Source organism: Ranitomeya variabilis, chromosome 4 (genome assembly GCF_051348905.1).
Source record: "Ranitomeya variabilis isolate aRanVar5 chromosome 4, aRanVar5.hap1, whole genome shotgun sequence".
NCBI classification, from domain to species: domain Eukaryota; kingdom Metazoa; phylum Chordata; class Amphibia; order Anura; family Dendrobatidae; genus Ranitomeya; species Ranitomeya variabilis.
Window position 1 is genome coordinate 200,848,682 of NC_135235.1, and position 14,930 is coordinate 200,863,611.

Sequence of the window (14,930 nt, forward strand, 5' to 3'; positions counted from 1 at the left end):
TTACATTCTGTGCACCTAGTTTGGTTTCTCTACACTGTACCTCATCTCTTTTATATGCTTATTGTTTTCCCATCTTTAGCGTATTAGCTGGTTACTAGGGTGAGCAGTGGATAGCCGCCGTTGAGTGGGGGCGCCAGAACCGTTTCTATCAGGGTGCCAACCTCCACTGCTAGGAAGGGATAGCAGCCAAGTGTAGGGCTATATGTGAGGCTAGGTGCACAGTCTGGATCCTGTTTTGTTTTTTCTGTTTTTTCACTGGGAAATTGGTATTTTTAGAGTATTTAATATTAAAAAGACTTTTAAAGGGAATACATGTTTACACAATATTTTCTATCATATAGACCCCTCAAAATGACTTCAAATGAGATGTGGTCCCTAAAAAAAATGGTGTTGTAAAAATGAGAAATTGCTGGTCAACTTTTAACCCTTATAACTCCCTAACAAAAAAAAAATTTTGGTTCCAAAATTGTGCTGATGTAAAGTAGACATGTGGGAAATGTTACTTATTAAGTATTTTGCATGACATATCTCTGTGATTTAAGGGCATAAAAATTCAAAGTTGGAAAATTGCGAAATTTTCAAAATTTTTGCCAAATTTCCATTTTTTTCACAAATAAACGCTAGTTATATCGAATAAATTTTACCACTATCATGAAGTACAATATGTCACGAGAAAACAATGTCAGAATCGCCAAGATCCGTTGAAGCATTCTAGAGTTATAACCTTATAAATAGACAGTGGTCAGAATTGTAAAAATTGGCCCGGTCATTAACGTGCAAACCACCCTCGGGGCTTAAGGGGTTAAAGAGGTTGCCTGTGACTTTAGCATTGATGGCCTACCGTTAGTATAGGTCATTAATGTCTGATGAGTAAGGGTCTGTCACCCAGCACTCCCTCCAATCAGCTGTTCCCAGTGTTGGCGGGAACTGTTCAGTTGTACAGCTTTGTTGAATGTATATTGGTCGCGGCTGGGTACTCAACATCCACTCCCTCTTCAAATCAATTGGTGGCGGAACCCGACCGAAGCCACCATTCCGTCAACGGAGCTGTGCAGCTAGGCAACTGAGTAGTTCAGGACAACACCGTGAACAACTGAGTGTAAAGGTGCCAGGTGTCAACCCCCCATCGATCAGACATTGATGACCTATCCAAAGGATAGGCCATCTCTGTCAATGTCCCGGACAATGCCTTAAAGAAGAAACTCCAGTCAATATATATATTAAATATATATAATGTTTGCTAAAAGCTTGTAATGCAATAAAAGATAGACAAAGTAGCAGTGCATGCACCCAGGAACAGGTAGCCATGGAAGAGGTCAACTTGGTAAATTATATAGCGAATGCTATTTAGAGAAGCAAGGATGAAATCTAATCTGATCTGAGGGTAACAAGAGCCCTTAAAAATGCAGCTCAGCAAATTAAGTACTCAGGTATGACAGCTATGGTGGCAGTTATGGGGGTTAAGCAAATGAAGAACACCATCTAGAATGGCATGAGTGGGACTGTGCACTCTTTACAAATCTGATCCAAAAAGGTGTCGTAAAAAATGTAGGTCAACCAACGAAGTTTCTTCTGTGCATGACAGCCATGGAGGCTTGAAGCTGAGTTGACCAATGCCCTTCAGACTAATGAGTAAGATCCTTAGCCAGAGTTCACTATTTGCAAATTCTGGGGCAGAAGGGTAAGTAAAAATACAGTCCAACAAACTAAGTATCCGTGAATGTGCTGAAGAGCAGACCGACATAGTGGCAGTCATGTGCGTAAATCAAATGACCAACACCATCGAGAATGGCTGTCCATTGTATATAAATCTGATCAACGGGCCTTAAAATAACTGCAACAAATCAAGTATTGTTCCATTGGAACAACACCATTCAGAGATGTGGATGAGATTCAAGACACTGTCCATTGATTGCAGATATGATCCAGGTGCAACAGGAAGGGGAAAATTTCAGTGCAGCAACCTAAGAATCCTCGCATGCCCTCAAGAGCAGACAATTTTGGAGGTGGTCATGCCGATAAATAACCCAGCCACCTCCTTTAATGCCATGTTGCACATGCTCCAGGAGGTATCATTGACACCATGTTCCTACATACAAATCACTATAATGAAAGTATTTGAGCACTATAGTCAACATGTTCAGCAAACTGGTGGTGATAGGAGCTGCTGGACCCACCCAAATGATATCGTCTGACATTGAAAAGAGATTTCATTAAATAACTTCAACTGTGTATTTTCCTTAAATTATAGCTGAAATGAGAAAAAGAAAAATGCGAATTACTACCAGAGCAAAAAGATTATCAAAAATTGCATCCAAATGACAAATAACATCAGTGAATGCTCCATCTTTCTTCTCTCTAAGAAACCTTCTATATTTAACAAAAAAAGAACATAGCTTCCATAAGAAAAGACCTGTTAATGATAGATCTATGATTTACCACTAGAGAAAATAACATACTATCAGATATATGTCATCCAAACTGCAAGACCTTTAATAGCATTTGTAAGGTACAGTCTGTTATCTAAGATTCCTCCTGCTACAGTGGGTACAGAAAGTTTTCAGACCCCTTTAAATTTGTCACTCTTTGTTTCATTGCAGCCATTTGGTAAATTCAAAAAAGTTCATTTTTTTTCTCATTAATGTACACTCTGCACCCCATCTTGACTGAAAAAAACAGAAATGTAGAAATTTTTGCAAATTTAATAAAAAATAAAGACTGAAATATCCCATGATCATAAGTATTCAGACCCTTTGCTCAGACACTCATATTTAAGTCACATGCTGTCCATTTCCTTGTGATCCTCCTTGAGATAGTTCTACTCCTTCATTGGAGTCCAGCTGTGTTTAATTAAATTGATAGGACTTGATTTGGAAAGGCGCACACCTGTCTATATAAGACCTCACAGCTCACAGTGCATGTTAGACCAAATGAGAATCATGAGGTCAAAGGAACTGGCCAAGGAGCTCAGAAACAGAATTGTGGCAAGGCACAGATCTGGCCAAGGTTACACCAGAATTTCTGCAGTACTCAAGGTTCCTAAGAGCACACTGGCCTCCATAATCCTTAAATGGAAGAAGTTTGGGACTACCAGAAGTCTTCCTAGACCTGGCCGTCCAGCCGAACTGAGCAATAATAGGAGAAGAGCCTTAGTGAGAGAGGTAAAGAAGAACCCCAAGATCACTTTGGCTGAGCTCCAGAGATGCAGTAGGGGGATGGGAGAAAGTTCCACAAAGTCAACTATCACTGAAGCCCTCCACCAGTTGGGCCTTTATGGCAGAGTCACCCGATGGAAACCTCTCCTCAGTGCAAGACATATGAAAGCCCGCATAGAGTTTGCTAAAAAAACACACGAAGGACTCCCAGACTATGAGAAATAAGATTCTCTGGGCTGATGAGACGAAGATAGACCTTTTTGGTGATAATTCTAAGCGATATGTGTAGAGAAAACCAAGCACTGCTCATCAACTGCCCAATACAGTCCCAACAGTGAAACACGGTGTTGGCAGCATCATGCTGTGGGGGTATTTTTCAGCTGCAGGGACAGAGCAACTGGTTGTCATTGAAGGAAACATGAATGTGGCCAAGTACAGAGATATCCTGTATGAAAACCTCTTCCAAACTGTTCTGGACCTCAGACTTGGCCAAAGGTTCACCTTCCAACAAGACAATGACCCTAAGCACACAGCTAAAATAACAAAGGAGTGGCTTCAGAACAACTCTGTGACCATTCTTGACTGGCCCAGCCAGAGCCTTGACCTAAACCCAATTGAGCATCTCTGGAGAAACCCGAAAATGGCTGTCCACCAACGTTCACCATCCAACCTGACGGAACTGGAGAGGATCTGCAAGGAAGAATGGCAGAGGATCCCCAAATGCAGGTGTGAAAAACTTGTTGCATCATTCCCAAGAAGACTCATGGCTGTACTAGCTCAGAAGGTGCTTCTACTCAATACTGAGCCAAGGGTCTGAATACTTATAAGTTATAACTATGTGATATTTCAGTTTTTCTTTTTTAATAAATTTGCAAAAATTTCTACATTTCTGTTTTTTTCAGTCAAGATGGGGTTTAGAGTGTACATTAATGAGAAAAAAATGAACTTTTTTGAATTTACCAAATGGCTGCAATGAAATAAAGAGTGAAAAATTTAAAGGAGTCTGAATACTTTACGTACCCACTGTACATCAGATTCCTGAAGCTGGATTTACCTTTTTCCTCTATTGATTAATCTTCCTGCTGCTCTGCTGGATTTTCCTTGCTCTGGACTCTGCTATGGTTGAGCTGACATAATCCCTTTTCTTGTCTTTATCAATACATCTGTCACTGAAGCGTAATCGCAAAATGCATGACTACAAAAACATGGGGTAGAGAAACTATTGCTGGTTTTCCCACAAGTGTTTAATTACTCCTCTATTGTCTCTTCAACCTATACCACCACTTCCATCTCTTCCTCCACTTGAACCTGCATCTCCTGGTTTTAGATGGCAAGTTTGAGTTTTGTTAATTGTTTTAAGGCTGTTTTAAGTCCGTTCCATTTAAAAAATATCCCCCTCCCAAAAAAAACAATGAAAAATAGAAAATCAAAATACAAACCGTACAAGAAAAAACAAAAAACAGTGTTGGCTTACTCCACCTTTGCCTCTTCCACCTTTATCGCCATTTCTACCTTTTCCTCCTCTTGGATCTACGCCTGCTGGATCTAGATTGCTAGTTTTATTTTTGTTATTTCTAGGTTGTTTTAAGTCAGTTCCATGAAAAAATATATAAAAACTATGAAAAAAATACAAAAAGTACCCCTCCAAAAAAAATGTAATTACGCCTCCCTTGCATCTTCATTATTAGAAATAACAGCGTGTGCACTACTGGGATAGGTGCCAAGGTAGGATCCCACACCTTGTGAAACTTAAAGAAGAAACCTGGCACTCAACTTAATGCTCGTGTCAATTTAATGTAGTACACAAAACGTTTCGGTCCTATGTCCGGACCTTCATCAGTTACGTACTGCAAGAATGGAGAGGTGACTGATGACAACACGTGTCAGAGATACACGGTGGACTGCGCCTGTCATATGCGCAGGGAGGGCATGGACGGATGGCTACCGGGGGGCTAGCAGGGGATACCGCGTCTGGATACCGATACACGCTACCACGGCCATTACTTACAGCCATCCGTCCACGTTCTTTTTGACGTGTATATCGGTGCACATTCTTCACATGCAGATAACTGCTTCAAGTCACACCAAAAAATGATCCAAAAAAACCTTTTTTGGGGATATTGATTTTTCAACCAGAAAAATCCGTGTAAAAAACTTTGTATGTGTATATCCCAATTATAATTCAAAATTGTCAAAAAAAGATAGCCCCTTTAAAGATTAATAATTATTATGATCATCACATTTGCCTTATAAGATACCCAAGACTGAGTCCTGTTTTTTCGTGATCCAGGATCCATGTTACAACCCACCAATAATCGTTAGGCATCAAAACTATGAATTAACACATGTGGAATTATATACTTAACAAAAAAGTGTGAAACAACTGAAATTATGTCTTATATTCTAGGTTCTTCAAAGTAGCCACCTTTTGCTTTGATGACTGCATTGCACACTCTTGGCATTCTTTTGATGAGCTTCAAGAGGTAGTCACTGGGAATGGTCTTCCAACAATCTTGAAGGAGTTCCCAGAGATGCTTAGCACTTGTTGGCCCTTTTGCCTTCACTCTGCGGTCCAGCTCACCCCAAACCATCTCGAATGGGTTCAGGTCTGGTGACTGTGGGGCCAGGTCATCTGGCGTAGCACCCAATCAGGGCCGGACTGGCCATCGGGCATTTCTGGCAAATGCCAGAAGGGCTGGTCCCTCCAGTGGGCTGCTCAGTCTGTTGACCCCCTTCAAGCTGTCAGCCGGCGTTCTGTTTTCTGCAGCCAGCACACTAGGCAGCATCAGCTTGCCTTGTGCACACGATCCTGCCGACAGGATGAAGTTGATGGCCGCGGTCTGATGACCTGATCACCAGCTGTGATGAGGTAACAGCCACAGGGCATGAGGAGGGGGAGAGGCGCGCTCTGTTCTTCTGTGCTGCCCCGACCCTGCCACTTAATGCAGCCGCTTGTTGTCAGGAGTCAGGACATCAGACCGCCCACTTCCTCCTTTCCAGCAAGGCGGCAGGGACAGAACGGATTTACGAGCTGCTGATAACCTTGCCCTGCGTGCACGAAGCAAAAGCACAATAGCCCAGGAGTTGTACCTGGAGCTAGCAAAGAAGTTACAGGCAAGCAATAGAATTAAGAAAAAAAAAGCTGTGTCCACTCTTCTTCCATGGCACTATCTCAAAAGAAAACCACCATTCCTGTGAACTATAACTCCCAGCATGCCATAGGAGCTGCTGTACATGCTGGGAGTTATAGTTCTCCTCAAAAGCAGGGATAATAGTCAACTATGAGATCTTAAAGGAAATCTGATGGCTGAGGGTATGTTTCCATGTGGCGTATTTGCTGTGGATTGGATGCAGCGTCCAAATGTTACAGCATAGTAGAGGGGATTTTATGAAATCCCGTCTCCACTATGCGTGTAGGGGTACCTACGGCTTTCCTGCGGGGACGAACATGCGGCGCGTCTCTCCAGACCGCATGTCTATTTATCTTACGGAGACGCTCAGTCTCCACAAGATAAATATCACAGTCTATGTTACAGGATGCGGTGATTCTGCACGGTTAATGAACATTTGCGGAATCACCGTGAGTACAAAAGCTGGCAGCGCTTTGGACGGGGCGGGTGTCCACTGCGTCCAAAGTGCTCGGAATACACCACGTGGAAACATAGCCTTATGCATCCACAGGCCGCATGTATCAGATATTGGCTGCATGATTCCAGAAAGGTATGGTTGACTCTGAAATGCTGCTGTGTTTCAGGGTAAACGCTGCCGAGGACCAAGGCATACGGGCTTAGATTATACAGACGGTGCCGAATATGTGCTGCCCATGGGTCACTCAGCAAGTATCAGCGGTCAAGTTCACTTTAAAGGGTTTGCTCAGCACTGCTTACTTCTGCATTGGGAGGCGAGCAGTGGTGAAGACATAGTGTACAAATACCCAACGGGACAGATGCCTGAATGGCAGCTATCATGGCTGTGTCTTGGTGGGTATGGTTTCACCGCAGGGTATCAGCACCACTCAGTTCCCAATGTAGAAATAAATGATGCCGGAGTAAACCTTTAATTCAATTGTATATTAATGACAACTCCAAACAGAAAAATTACTGTTAGTGGTCAATGATTTTTTTTGAGGAAAAGAAAAATGTAAAAAAAAAAATAATAATTAAATTTGATATCTTTCTAATCATATCAAGAGCCAGAATTAAGTTATCTTGTCATTTATATTTCAGTGAGCTTAAAAAAACTAAATTTAGATATACATACATATATCAAATATGTACAATTGAAGACTTACCCCTGTTCCTCCTCTGCAGTTTGTTGTAAAAGAATACCCACTGCTGCTGCGCCCGGCGTCTGTTATTGTCTGTAACTCTGACATCACGGCAATAGCGATGCAGAGAATTAGCTTCTGAGCTCCTGATTGGCTGCAGCGTTAATGACGTGACATGAGAACTGTAGACACTGGATCTGCGGAGTGTGGATAAAGCGCAGTTTGTTTGGGTGTAGTGCTATGTGATGTATCGGATAGCACTCGGCCCAGTGTTATTCTATGGGGCAGAGCAGCTCAGCGATTATTTTCTCATGCTGAATTGGCATGAGAGAACAATGGCAGCATGCCGTAATTGGCAGCGAGATTTGGCTCACTCACACCCCCATACAAGTGTATGGGTGCGAGTCACACAACGCACTGCACTCAGATATCATACCAGTGCAGTCAAAGATATGCCAAGTGTATGACCCCGGCCTCAGAGCAATAAATAATTCTGAGCTGTAATACTGGGCCGTCTGTGACTGTATGTTATATAGTCGTGTTACACTCACCCCATGTCTTGTAACCTACAGGTGCACAAAGATATTATACAGTCACCATGTGACAAGTGGGCCTGTGTGACTTCAAATGCCAGGGCTGAATTTTAGTCCCAGTCCGGCCCTGCACCCAATCACTCTCCTTCTTGGTCAAATAGCCCTTACACAGCCTGGAGGTGTGTTTGGGGTCATTGTCCTGTTGAAAAATAAATGATGGTCCAACTAAACGCAAACAGGATGGAATAGCATGCCGCTGCAAGATGCTGTGGTAGCCATGCTGGTTCAGTATGCCTTCAATTTTGAATAAAAACAGTGTCACCAGCAAAGCACCCCCACACCATCATACCTCCTCCTCCATGCTTCACGGTGGGAACCAGGCATGTAGAGTCCATCCGTTCACCTTTTCTATGTCGCACAAAGACACGGTGGTTAGAACCAAAGATCTCAAATTTGGACTCATCAGACCAAAGCACAGATTTCCACTGGTCTAATGTCCATTCCTTGTGTTCTTTATCCCAAACAAGTCTCTTCTGTTTGCTGCCTGTCCTTAGCAGTGATTTCCTAGCAGCTATTTTACCATGAATGTCTGCTGCACAAAGTCTCCTCTTAACAGTTGTTGTAGAGATGTGTCTGCTGCTAGAACTCTGGGTCGCATTGACCTGGTCTCTAATCTGAGCTGCTGTTAACCTTCGATTTCTGAGGCTGGTGACTCGAATAAACTTATCCTCAGAAGCAGAGGTGACTCTTGGTCTTCCTTTCCTGGGGTGGTCCTCATGTGAGCCAGTTTCTTTGTAGCGCTTGATGGTTTTTGCAACTGCACTTGGGGACACTTTCAAAGTTTTCCCAATTTTTCAGACTGACTGACCTTCATTTCTTAAAGTAATGATGGCCACTCGTTTTTCTTTACTTAGCTGCTTTTTTCTTGCCATAATACAAATTCTAACAGTCTATTCAGTAGGACTATCAACTGTGTATCCACCAGACTTCTGCACAACACAACTGATGGTCCTAACCCCATTTATAAGGCAAGAAATCCCACTTATTAAACCTGACAGGGCACACCTGTGAAGTGAAAACCATTCCCGGTGACTACCTCTTGAAGCTCATCAAGAGAATGCCAAGAGTGTGAAAAGCAGTCATCAAAGCAAAAGGTGGCTACTTTGAAGAACCTAGAATATAAGACATAATTTCAGTTGTTTCACACTTTTTTGTTAAGTATATAATTCCACATGTGTTAATTCATAGTTTTGATGCCTTCAGTGTGAATGTACAATTTTCAGTCATGAAAATACAGATCTATCTATCTATCTATCTATCTATCTATCTATCTATCTATCTATCTATCTAGATAAAAAAGAACACAGCAGCACATGTACATGAATCTAGGCCATGTGAAAACACAGACAAATATTCAATATGAATTATACTTCTCAAAAATATTTTTTTTTTCACAAATTTTTTCAAAAAATTTTTTTTTCATAAAACTTACAGTAATAGATGGAATGAAGATTCTTAGCGCATAAATTGGCCAATTCATGTGTGCCCATCAACCACGGCGGCAAGGTGATCTCCCTCTGATGGGTCCTACTCTACCGTACATGCCACTTTTGGGCCACCAGCCTACAACTATGGACTAAGCATGTCACTCTGGGCTAAACCTACAATTTATGGGCAGGTAGAGTTGATTACCGCCACCTGCAAGGTCAATGGGAGAAGTGCAAGATCAGTCTGGATGCAGCCACATCCAATAACTAAATAGAGAAAAAAAGCCAACCAGCACTCCTAATGTGAACACGTGCAAAGCTGCAAACTGCATCATATAGATAAAAAAGAGTGATATGTTTTGTCCATAGTTGTAGGCTGGTGGCCCAAAAGTTGCATGTACGGTAGAGTAGGACCTATCAGAGGGAGATCACCTTGCCGTGGTTGATGGGCACACATGAATTGGCCAATTTATGCGCTAAGAATCTTCATTCCATCTATTACTGTAAGTTTTATGAAAAAAAAATTTTTTGAAAAAATTTGTGAAAAAAAAATATTTTTGAGAAGTATAATTCATATTGAATATTTGTCTGTGTTTTCACATGGCCTAGATTCATGTACATGTGCTGCTGTGTTCTTTTTTATCTATATGATGCAGTTTGCAGCTTTGCACGTGTTCACATTGGGAGTGCTGGTTGGCTTTTTTTCTCTATCTATCTATCTATCTATCTATCTATCTATCTATCTATCTATCTATCTATCTATCTATCGTATTTGTGGACCTACAGAGGAAAAATCTAATTTATTCCTTCCAATTACCTTTAGAGGTTATATTTGGGGTGGGGGGTATATGGACAATTTTGTCCTCGTCCATGGTTATGTTATCCTGGATCCAGGAATATACAGTACTGTGCAAAAGTTTTAGGCAGGTGTGAAGACAATGCTGCAAAGTAAGAATAGTTTCAACAATAAAAGTGTTAAAGAGTTTATTTTTATCAATTAACAAAATGCAAAGTGAATGAACAATAGAGAAATCTATATAGCATCAATGTTTGGCGTGATCTTAATTTGCCTTCAAAGCATCAAATAAATAATCTAAGTCAGGAATGTTGTAAAATGTTGTAAAATAATAGGCAGTTGTATGAATAACAAATTATACCAATCAGATGATAATAATCATTATATTCATAGTAGGTTGAGAAACAGTCATTAACGGCTGTGTTGGAGGTTTTAAACTGGGCGAAGAACATCCAAACGTTTGCTGCAAAGGTGAAGTTGTGAAAGAAAGTTGCATGTCACAAGTAATATATCATGGCAAGACAAAAGGTAGTTATACTGCATCAGCAATGTCTCTCCCAGGCAAATATTTCAAGGCAGACAGGGGTATCAGGTATCAAGATGTCAGGTATCAAGATGCTCTTCTGATGAAACACCAAGAAAATTACAACATTGAGGACCGTAGTGGTCGTCCATGGATAAATAGTGCAGCAGATAAAACATTTGTTCATGTTTTTTTTCCTACAACATCAGTAGTTGTCCAGCAGTGCCATCAACTCAGAACTGGCAGCAACCAGTGGGACTCATCTACACCCATCTACAGTTCAGAAAAGTCTGAGCAGAAGTGGTCTTCATGGAGGAACTGCGGCCAAAAGCCTTACATTTTACATGGAAACAATGCCACGTCTCACAACTATGTAGGAACTGGGGTGCAGAAAGTGGCAGTAGGTGCTTTGGACTGATTAGTCAAAATGTGAAATATTTGATCGTAACAGAAGGAAGTTTGTTCTTCGAATGGCTGGAAAGCGGAACAAGTATGAATGTCTGCAGGAACAATGAAGCATTGTGGAGGATCCTGCACATTTAGGGTTCTATTTCAGCAAATTGAATTGGGGGTAGATCAAGGGATCCTGAAAGTGATGATCCGGCCCCCACAGAGCCCCTCATGCAGTCTGTCTGGAATTACATGAAGAGACGGAAGGATTTGCACAAGCGACATCTACAGAAGATCTGTCGTTAGTTCTCCAAGATGTCAGGAATAACCTCACTGCTGAGTTCCTTCAAAAACTATGTGCCTACAAATTTTTATGACAAAGGGCAGTCACACCAAAAATGTATGTAATTTAGATTTTTCTTTTGTTCATTTGCTTTGCATTTTGTTGACTGATAAAAACAAACTATTAACACTTCTTATTTTAAAAACAGTCAGCTTTTATCACACCTGCCTAAAACTTTTGCACAGTTACCTGGAATCTGCCTGATTCTTTGCTGTACTTTGTACCTTGGGCACTTATGGATTGTACCTTGCATCTTCTTTCATAACAGTCGATGTAGGATTTTCTGTCCTTACATGTTTTTAAACAGATTTATCTACTTAGTTAATCATCATTACTAGCCATTGGGGAAATTACCTGGATAATTATGTCCTTCATTTGTGTTTGTTTCTTTTTCTAGGCTTACAAGATGCCTTTAATTGAACAGAGTGGCCACTTATTGAAAAAGCAGCATTACGATAAAAGATCTTAGTGAAGAATGGACCCAATTAATTCATTCTATGGCTCTCCTACTTCTTACTCTTTTCAGTAGCCTCTAATAAAAGGCCAATGATGGATTGAGGAACCATTGACCGTTTGTTCAAAGACCATCATGAATCAAACTTCTACTACCTTTGCTCTAAAATATCCAGACGTGAATTGTCATAGGTACTTCATTTCGATAGTCCTCTAATGGTCCATCATTTATTTCTCCATCTTCTAATGACTTTAGAGGAATTGTATTTTTTGCTGAATGTTGTAAGTTCTCCATTTTGACAACTCCAATACCAACTTTGCTGTATAATGTTCTCATTTTATTGCAAGCATTTATAGACCCCCGTTCCCAACATTGATTATCGGTTTCAGGAATAGGAAATTATCTAAACTCAATGTTTTAGACAACTGAAGTGACTAGGGCAGGGGTCTCAAACACGCTGCCCCTTGGGCTGCTTCATGCAGCCCACAAGCACTGTAGACCCCTTGGCGATCCCTGCGAGTGACAACGGCCGTCTAGCCCTTTTTCGCTTTTACACAACCAGAGATAATGGCTGACTCGTAAAAGCGCGAAACGGCCGTTTTCACTCGCATACTCCATCTCCCATTGAAGATGTTTTAACCATTTTTTTCTTCAATAAAGCATGGATTTTCAAGACTGGTGAGTGCCACCTCTGCTTTCTACATATTGGGTCAGATATGTCTCTATGATGACTGGCCAGTTAGGGTGTGAAAGGATCCAGAAGTCTCAGGTTCTGGGACAATAATGGGTCCCAAATAGGCATCAGATGATAACTACTGTTAATGCTGATTTTCGGTTTATATATTGTGATGCAGCGGTAGGACCATACACAGTGAAACGGCAGTGACCCAAGCAAGTTCAAACAAAATGTTCTTTTATTGTGTTACTTCACACAGTCAATATAGTATTCGGCTTCTTCATACAGTCCATTAATAATGCATGGCTATATGATGCAGTCAATACACAGGCCGAACTTCCCTCTGTCCAGTCTCCCTGGGTGACTGCACGCCGGTAACAATTCTCTGTACTCACTCAGCGCACTGCACTCTTTATCCTCTGGAGTGCAGCCGGGTTCACATAAGACCGCCCAAGATGCAGGGTGTCAGTCTCTCTGGTTCCTTTCGCCTCTGTGTTGCTCCAAACAGAGAGAGCTCTGCAGACAACTGACCTGTCTGCTTCCATGAACACACTGGCACACCTCCCCCACTACTACAGGGCTTCTTAATCAGTCACTGCTTCACTATTCTAATTACAGCCACACCTGTGTCTGTAGTACGCCCTCATGGCCTCACTACGCTTCCATGCACATTCTGGAGAGCACACACAGCGCTCCCTAGCTGTAACAGGGGTCACTGCCACACAATATATCTATCTATATATATATATACATATATATATATACATACATATATAGTACATGAAATAAGTATTGAACACGTCACCAAAATTTCTTTTAAACAATTGTACCTGCTGATTCCAGGTATTTCTGTAGCTCTCCACAGGTGGTCCTTGGCTCTTAGACAACTCTTCTGATAAATCTTTTCATACCGCTGTCTGAAATCTTGCGTGGAGCACCTGGTCATGTGTGGTTTATGGTGAAATTATGTTCCTTCCACTTCCGGATTATGTAATTAATGGCATCAGTATGTTTTGCAACAATAAGGTTGTAAAGGTCTTGAGACAGCTCACTTGCTTTACCCATAATGAGAAATTTCTTGTGCGACACCTTGGTAATGATACTTCTTTTAATAGGCTTCAGTTGAACCAGCTGATATTATTTTTCACTAAGTGGCAGGATTGCTTTCTAATTACTGATAGATCTCAGCTGGTGTCATAACTTTTTGCACCTCTTTTTCTTCATGTGCTCAATACTTTTTCCCTCCGTTATTTTTCATTATTACACATAACATGTAACACATCTATAACATATGTAATGTTTGTTTTATTTCCCTGTGTGGATTGGATGGGTTGTTACCGACATCTGGTGAGAATTTCATGTCAATCGCACCTTCAGAAATTATATTTAGAACATTAGTGATGTGTTCAATACTTATGTCACCCACTTTGTGTGTGTATATATATATATATATATATATATATATATATATATATATATATATATATATATATATATATATATATATATACAGTACAGAGTAAAAGTTTGGACACACTTTCTCATTTAAAGATTTTTCTGTATTTTCATGACTATGAAAATTGTACATTCACACTGAAGCATCAAAACTATGAATTGACACATGTGGAATTATATACTTAACAAAAAAGTGTGAAACAACTGAAATTATGTCTTATATTCTAGGTTCTTTAAAGTAGCCACCTTTTGCTTTGATGACTGCTGTGCACACTCTTGGCATTATCTTGATGAGCTTCAAGAAGTAGTCTCCGGGAATGGTCTTCCAACAATCTTGAAGGAGTTCCCAGAGATGCTTAGCACTTGTTGGCCCTTTTGCCTTCACTCTGCGGTCCAGCTCACCCCAAACCATCTCGATTGGGTTCAGGTCTGGTGACTGTGGAGGCCAGGTCATCTGGCGTAGCACCCCATCACTCTCCCTCTTGGTCAAATAGCCCTTACACAGCCTGGAGGTGTGTTTGGGGTCATTTTACTGTTGAAAAATAAATGATGGTCCAACTAAACGCAAACCGGATGGAATAGCATGCCGCTGCAAGATGCTGTGGTAGCCATGCTAGTTCATTACGCCTTCAATTTTGAATAAATCCCGAACAGTGTCACCAGCAAAGCACCCCCACACCATCACACCTCCTCCTCCATGCTTCACGGTGGAAACCATGCATGTAGAGTCCATCCGTTCACCTTTTCTGCGTCGCACAAAGACACGGTGGTTGGAACCAAAGATCTCAAATTTCGACTCATTAGACCAAAGCACAGATTTCCACTGGTCTAATGTCCATTCCTTGTGTTCT